At 36.9% G+C, this 8,769-nt stretch overlaps 1 pseudogene; it reads right to left on the bottom strand.

Moving 5' to 3' along the window:
- LOC113427830 (vomeronasal type-2 receptor 26-like) overlaps positions 1-8,769 on the bottom strand; it is a 49,078-nt pseudogene that overhangs the window by 2,828 nt on the left and 37,481 nt on the right.

The raw sequence follows: 8,769 nt of genomic DNA, 5'->3' as shown, positions 1-8,769 counted from the left end.
TTGGCCAATATTAGGACACTTCTTATTGGGTATTAGTTGAACTTGTTGCACATATTATTGGTTAATAGGGTAGCAGCCAACCCTATAAAAGGGTTACTGCTGCCCATATAGCTTTACTCTGTTCTGTTCTATCTACTGTTATTAAAGAGTTTGAAGTCACTGGTCAGATGTCTGGTCTCCATTATTCTCCAAACCTAACAAAACTATATGTGCCAACAAGAACTCCCAAAACAAAACAAAACAAAAAACAGATTACAATAAGGAAACTTCAATCCAATTCTGGCAGAAAAACAAATCTAGTCATGTTGCCAATTTCAAAAGCCGATACAAAAATGTATGCCACCAGATAAAGACCGAATGCACCAATTATCACATTAAACAAGAGGAAAACCTTCTACGCACCAATTCCACCTGCGCTTTTTACAATTTTTGTAAAAAACAAACTAAAAGAGTCAAGGTCCATCCCACCCTGATAGGACCTAATGGTAAAGACTGCAACGATGACACCATTACAGCCATCGTCTTTAACACATTCTTCGGCTCAGTATTTGTAAACAGCAATGGATCATGCCCAATATTTCCTAGCTGAACCACAGAAAACTACAATGATCTAATACATATCGATTTTACAGAAGACAATGTTGAAAAGCACTATGCAATCTAAAACCATTTCTATCTATTGGACCAGACGGAATATGTGCCTACTTCTTAAAAAAGCTAAGAACCTCTAAGCATAATCTTTGAAAAATATTTCAGGACTAGCTCCTTGCCTAACTGCTATGGTCACAAGCCATGGTCATCCCCATCTTCAAAAAGGGAGACCCCAGCCTAGTTGAAAATTACAGACCAATCTCCTTATGCTGCATCACCTGTAAAGTCATGGAATCAATTATTAACCAATCCATTATCCTCCACTTAGAGACAAACAACCTACTCTCCAATAAACAATTTGGTTTCAGAAAAAAACTATCCTGTAATCTGCAACTCTTACACTGCAAAAACATATGGACTACACAACTTGATCAGGGCAAAACAATAGACACAATCTACATAGACTTTTGTAAAGCCTTTGATTCAGTGGTACACAACAAACTGCTCCTAAAACTAAAATCTTATGGTATCTTTGGACAACTGCATAACTGGATAGAAGCATTCATGTCAAACAGACAACAAATGGTCAAAATTGGGAGTGTCCTGTCAAATTCTGTACCTGTCAATAGAGGTGTCCCCCAAGGCAGTGTTCTAGGACCAACTCTCTTCATACTCTACATAAATGTAGATCATATTAAGAGCAACTGCATTCTCTTCGCTGATGATGTAAAGCTGTTCAATACCACAGACAATACTGCTACCCTTCAAAAAGATCTTGACTATGTATCAGAATGGTCAAACAAATGGCAACTTCAAATCTCAACAAATAAATGCTCTGTCTTACATATTGGCAAAAAAATCGGAAAATAAAATACAAGCTGAATAGTCAAGACCTTGTTGATGAGCCAAGCTCTGTAAGGGACCTTGGAACACTCATCTCTAATGATCTAAGTGCTAGAGCCCACTATAACTATATAGCCAAAAAGGCATTAAGAGTTGTTATTCTAATCCTACGTAGCTTTTTCTCCGGTAATATCACACTACTAACTAGAGCATATAAAACATTTGCTAGACCAATACTCGAATACAGCTCATCAGTCCCACATTATGTATCTGATATTAACAGAGTTGAGAAAGTCCAGAAATATTTCACAAGAATTGTTCTCCACTGCTCTACTTGTTGTAGAATACCTTATGCCACCAGACTTGAAATTCTAGAACTAGAAAACCTTGAATTACGCTGTCTTTGGTCTGATCTAAGTATGGTATATAAAATCATACATTGCAATGTCCTACCTGTCAATGAATACTTCAGCTTCAACCATAACAATACAAGAGCAAACAATAGATACAAACTCAAGGTTAATCGCACCAAACTTAATTGCAGGAAATACGACTTCAGCAACAGAGTGGTCAATGTCTGGAATACTCTACCTGACTCTGTGGTTTCTTCTCCAAACCCCAAAAACTTTAACCTTAGATTGTCTACTATTGACTTCACCCCTTTCCTAAGAGGTCTATAGGGGGCATGCATAAGCTCACCAATGTGCCTACTGTCCCTGTCTTATTGTTTCTTTTATTTTTCTTATATGTACCCATTTCATGTATTCATAACTATGTATATACTTATACCTGTTATCTTGTAAGCGATTGACAAATAAATAAATAAAATAATAAAAAATAAAAACATGACCTGAAATGGACACCTAACATCAAAAACATCATCGAAAAGCACAACAAAGAATGTTCTTTCTGCACCAACTCAGAAAGTTCAAACTGCCCAAGGAGCTGCTGATACAGAGGAATTTTTGAGTCTGTCATCTGCACCTCTATAACTGTCTGGTTTGGTTCTGCAACCTAACAGGACAGACACAGATTTCAGAGGATAATTAGGACTGCAGAAAAAACAGTTATTACCAACCTGCCTTCAATTGAGGACCTATATACAGCACAAGTCAAAAAGAGGGCTGTTAAATATTTACAGACCTCTCACATCCCAGACATAAACTGTTTCAACTCCTTCCCTCAAAACGACTCTATACAGCACTGCACCACAGAACAATTAGACACAAGAACAGTTTTTCCTGAAAGCCATCACTCTCCTAAACAAATAATTCCCTCAACAGTGCTCAACTATTAGAAAGTCTGCACTACTATTATTTAATCTTTTCATCATTCCTTATCACCCATCCCCTCCCACTTGTGACTGTATGACTGTATCTTTGTTGCTTGTATCCTTATGATTTACATTGACTCTTTCCTAGTATGATTTGATTGCTTATTGTACCCTATAACTATCATTAATTGTTGTACCTTATGATTCTTGACTCTTGACGAATGTATCTTTTCTTTTATGTACACTGAGAGCATTTGCACCAAGACAAATTCCTTGTGTGTCCAATCACACTTGGCCAATAAAGAATTCTATTCTGTTCTATAACTTTTTACTAAATTTGAAAATGGAAAATGAACAAATAAAAGATACAAAGGTACAAAGGGGAATTTTTTTTGGCCATAATATAGAATTAGAGAAATGGCAAAATTAATGGAAAGGGAATTATAAAACTAACAATGGCAATTTCGTAGAAAGAAAACTTATATAAAATGTTTTATAGATGGCACTTACCATCAGGTAGATTAAGTAAAATGTTGATAAATATGTCCAGGAAAGGTTGGAAATATAATAAAAAAAATGGGCACATACTATCATATTTGGTGGAGTTGTGGTAAAGCAAACATTTTTTGGGGAAAAAAAATACATAATTGGCTAGAAAAGATGATAGGAAAGCATGTAGATTTCAAACCTGAATTATTTGTATTAGGTATAATATTGGGTACAGTTGGTAAGAAAAGTATGTATTTAACATTGCACATTTTGACAGTCACAAGGATTATATTTGTGCAAGGCAGAAAAAATGAAGAAACACCATATGATGAAGAAATAATTAAGAAAATACCAGAGTATGCAGAAATGGATAGACTGATATTAAAAATTAAACAGAAGGAAGATACAGGTTATTATCAAACACTGAATCTATTTTATCAATGGTTGGAAAAAGGGGGAGGGGAGATTAAAAATGTAATATGTAGTGTTAATAAATACAATGTTTATTAAACACTAAGAAATGTAATTAATAAATAAAATCAATTAAAAGATTTCAGTTGATTAATTTATTATTACAGCTTACTTTTAGACCTATGGTCAATCCCCCTAGAGAATATTGTTTGTTATTATGGATCGATAGACCTATAGATATGGTTGTCCCAAAGGGACTTTTCAAAGAGGCCACTGGACTTCCTTTTTTCATTGAAGATGTTTTATTTCTCATCCAAGACCTTCTTCAGTTCTAAGTGAATGGTGTGGAATGAAAAGATTTATATTCCTTGCAGTCATCTGGTCATTTGCACACTTTCTGAGGACACTTGGAGGTCTTCTAACAAAAACAAAAAAGTCGAGTTGCCTCGTGAATTGGGATTGGCTTATTAGCCACAGAAAGGAGGAAAAAACTCAGCTTTGGTAAGGTCCCAAACCATATCATTAATGTAAACATTAAATAATTGGGAGTCAGAACATGGCCAGGCCTAGAATGCGACTGTGGCAGAGCTTTGGAGAAGCAGAGCAAAGCCAGTGGGCAGGAATTTTCACTGGAAAAAGCCTCCAGACGTTGCATCTTTTTGCCACTTCTTTGCTGGCTAGAACAGAGCAGGGAGCAGCGGCTGGAGGATTCTCCTGCCAGCAGAAGTGGCGGCTGGAGCCTTCTTGGCATTGGGATGGGGACACCGCAAGACTCGGCCAGGAGTCGGAAGGCATCTCCTGTGCCCTGCCTGTTCCTTCTTGGTCCCTCCCTCCACATTGAAGTACCTTAAAGGGACAGGCTGGGGCATCTGTCTTCCGAGCAGCAGCGAAGCGAAAGGAAGGGAGGCAGAAAAGTTTGCTCCTCCTCCAGAGCTCAAGCAGTGCCAGAGGGACTTGCCCATGTGCCTGTGCACATGTGAGGTCCCAGTACCTTCTGCTAGGAGATGGCGCTTGGGCTACCAGCTCAGTTCCAGCTGGCAAAGCAGCAGCAGCTGGGACTTGCCACCCTGTTCTTCGCACCGGGGTGCACCCCATTGCCTGCTGCGCCAGAGTGGAGGTACTTGCCCAGGCAAGTCCCTTTGGTGCATCAGGCAATGGGGTGAATGTGCATGGCTGGTGAGAAGAACAGGGCAGCAATGGTGGTGAGACTGAAGATCTTTTTTGGTGCATTCGAAAAGCAGAGGCTGGTAGATTTCGGTGCAAGTATATATCTGCTGGGAGGCTTCTCGCACAGATAAAAAGAGACAGAGGCTGCAGGCATCTTGCCACAAGTGGGGGGGGGGGCAAGATGCAGGCTGGTGGGGAGCCCAGAGGCTCTCAGCCATGGAGTATGACCATTCTTCTGACTCAGGGCTTGGATGATCTGGGGTAGACCCATGGTCATCTCTTTATGTGAAACCATGATATGGTTTCTCAGATCATCTAGTTGCAAAGCTCTGCAACTTCTAGGCAGATTTTTTGAATTTAGCCCATTTTTCATATGCATGATGTATATTAGAAAACTGCCAGTTTTTGCCTGTTTCAGAAACCATTCATAAGCCCTAAATTTTTTTTTAATGAAAAGCTCATTTGTATTTAACTCACTTCTTTTTCACATTCTAGTGTGCATATGGATTAAGATGATCACTCAAGACAAATTTACAATTCATATTTAATCATATATCATACATGAAACATGTCCACATACTCTTATGTTCCCCATTGTAAGCATTGACAAACCAAATAAATAAATAAATAAATAATTTTTTTCCAGAAAGAAAAAAAGTTCTGATCTATCTTAAATCTCAGACACAGGGCAACATAGAATGCCAATCTTACTGCACATTGTTTTCTGGCTAAAATGTGCAACTCCAACATCTATATATAAAGCAGCCTAAAAAATGGATTGATAAGGAGAAGAAATGTGATTACATCTTTTTGAGATCTAATTGGTCTGAAATAATAATTCATTCTATATCTACAAATATTGGCATCAGGCAAATAGAAAGATTTGTTAAAACTTTTTCTTCATGAGCTGATATTTATCATTCAGTTCGGGTCTCATCAAAATGATAAAACACTTAGGAAGAAAGATGCACACCAATAATCCAGCACTGGAGGAGATCATGGAGAAGATCTCTACAGCCAATATATATTTTCCCCTTGTGCTTAGATACGTTGGGATAAAGCATAGCCAAACACTGCAGAAGACCAACATGCTGAAGGTGATGAATTTGGCTTCATTGAAACTGTCAGGTAACTTCCTAGCTAGAAAAGCAGCGGAGAAGCTAACAAGAGCAAGAAAACCCATAAAGCCCAAAACACAGTAGAACATGACCGAGTCCTCATTGCACTCCAGGATGAGTTCTTCAGGTATTGAGTGTGCATCAAAATCTGGGTATGGTGGGGATGTTATCAGCCACACAGCACAAACACACATTTGGACAAGGGAGCAGGCTAGAAGAATGAAACTGACCATTCTTCCCCCCACCCATTTTCTCAATCTGGAACCTGGTTTGGTGGCCATGAAAGCTAGAACCACAACAAACGTTTTAGCCAAGACAGAAGAAACCGCCACTGAAAAGATGAGCCCAAAAGCTGGTTGTCGAAGGAGACACACAATTGTATTGGGTCTCCCAAGAAATAGGAAGACACAAAGGAAAGAGAGGAGGAGGGAAACTAGAAGAATGTAGGTGAGATTCCGGTTGTTGGCTTTGACGATGGGAGTGTCTTTGTGTTTCATGAAGATTGTGATGACCAAAATTGTCATCAAAGAAAAGCAAAGGGAAAAAATGATCAGACTGAACCCCAAGGGTTCTTCATAGGACAAAAAAGTGATCCGCTTTGGAATGCACATATTTTTTGTCAGGGTTTGGATATTGATCTTCTGGACATGGAGAGCAGTCATCCACATCTGAAAAAGAACACACTGATTGGAATTGATACAGTGGATTACAGACAATGTTGTACCCTCCTTTATACTGTATTTGGAAATTTCCTACCATTCTGTTCTGATATTTTCCCTTCTGGACATGGACGGCAAGCATAGCAGCAAAATGATTCCCCTTCTAACTTTTCCTTGCTGTATCCTCTCTCACAAGGATCATTACACAGTGATAAAGGCAATGCCTATCAGTGAATGAAGAAGAATATTTTAAGATGCAGAAGAAAAAGAAATTGTCTGGAGAAATGTTGTTACTGTGGAACTAGCTGCAAAAAAAATGGATTGATAAGGAGAACTAACGTGATTACATCATTTTTTATTTTATAAAAATTTGATCTTGGTTTTCACAAAACATAATACAAGTAAAAATTCTTTTTTTTGAGAATAGCATGGACCCAGGTTATCACTTCTCCATACAGACACAAATTCAAATTAATATTCATCTTTGTGTTCTATTCCATATCTTATTACTATTTTAACATTTTCTCAATAATTTTTCCCCTTAGTTTTCTCAGTCTTACTTTTAATTATCTCATTCCTTTCTAAATTCAATTATATATATCTTTTTCTAAGTTTCAATACCTTTCTAGTCATTATATTTATACTTTTGTCTGTCCTGTTTCAATTTAATATTTTCTTTTCTCATTAAACAAATTTTTTCCCCGTAGTTACTAATTGGAGTATGTCACCTTTGTATCTTTTAATTTTTATCCATTCAACTCTTATTTAAACTTCAATTTATGCCTTTACAATTATAACATTCAATATAACACATAACTTCCAGTCAAATTCTGCTTGGTACATTCTTAAAATACGTACTAAGTTCTTAAAGAGAATATACATATACATACGTGTGTGTGTGTGTGTGTGTGTGTGTGTGTGTGTGTGTGTGTGTATCTTTGGTTATTCGGGTTTTCTCCCACGTAAAATTGGAAGTATCTTGGTGATGTTTCAATGAAGTCTCATTCATCATCTTCAGGCTTGTGTCTTCGGCTTTGTGCTTCTCGGAAGTAATGTGCGCTTGCAGCTGTTTCTTCCTTTTAACTGCTATTGGGGTCTGACTTGATTGGGTGGGGGCTTGGCTGTGTTCTGATTGGCTGGGGGTGTTCTGTTTTGGGTGGGGGCTTGATTGTGCTCAGGTTAGTCTTAGTTGCCGGGGGATTTGAGCTGGTGAGCTGTGATCCTATTGTTTGGTTTCGTGGTCGTGCTACATCTTTTTAAAAAAAGTTTTATTGGTTTTTAATAACAAACAGAAACATACAGAACATAAAAACATCAAGCCATCTTCCATATGTATACATACAGTGTGCCGGTTGGTTTACAAATTGTTTTGTGCTTCCATTTCGTAGTCTTCAATTACAATTACATTGCATATAATCTCGTATTTTCAATCAAAAATTAAATACCTTAGTATCATTATTAATCAATCATTTGACTACTTTTATTCATTCATGTTTTACAAGATAACCATAATTTACTTAATTTATTTTATAGCAGTTCATATTATCATCCCAAATCTATCCTAAAATCATTTTGTAGATATAATAAGAAGTACATCTTTATATATTTATTATTTTCTAAAAGTCTACATATTTCATTACTGTATTTTATTGTCTAACCATTGATAGAATAGATCCCAAATTTTATAAAATTGTTTATCCTCTTGTTCTCTAATTTCAAATGTCAATCTACTCATTTCAGCACATTCCAATATTTTCTTAATGATTTCCTCCTGTGATGGTGTTTTCTCATTTTTCCAGTTTTTGGCAAATACAATCCTAGCTGCTGTTAATACATTTACAATCAGATATTTCAAGTCTTTACTATATATTTCAGGTAATATTCCCAATAAAAATATCTCTGGTTTCAAGTCTATATGTTTTTTTGTCATTTTTCCAACCACATGTGGATTTTAGTCCAGTATTTTTAGCATCCGCACAAGTCCACCACATATGGTAATATGAGCCAGGTGTCTCATGACATTTCCAACATTTTTGGATTTATTCTTGAACATTCTTGCTATTCTTGTCGGGGAATTGTCACCTGTAAAACATCTTATACAAATTTTCTTTATATACTGTTGACATTGTCATTTTATAATTTGAGACCACAATTTTTGCCATTTCTCTAGGATCAATCACATATCCAAAATTATTCCCCCAAGCAATCATAGTTTCTT

This window comes from Notechis scutatus, chromosome Z, assembly GCF_049901735.1.
Source record: "Notechis scutatus isolate UNSWTSFEM ecotype Mainland chromosome Z, rNotScu1.2, whole genome shotgun sequence".
NCBI classification, from domain to species: domain Eukaryota; kingdom Metazoa; phylum Chordata; class Lepidosauria; order Squamata; family Elapidae; genus Notechis; species Notechis scutatus.
This window is presented reverse-complemented; position numbering and strand designations above follow the sequence as displayed.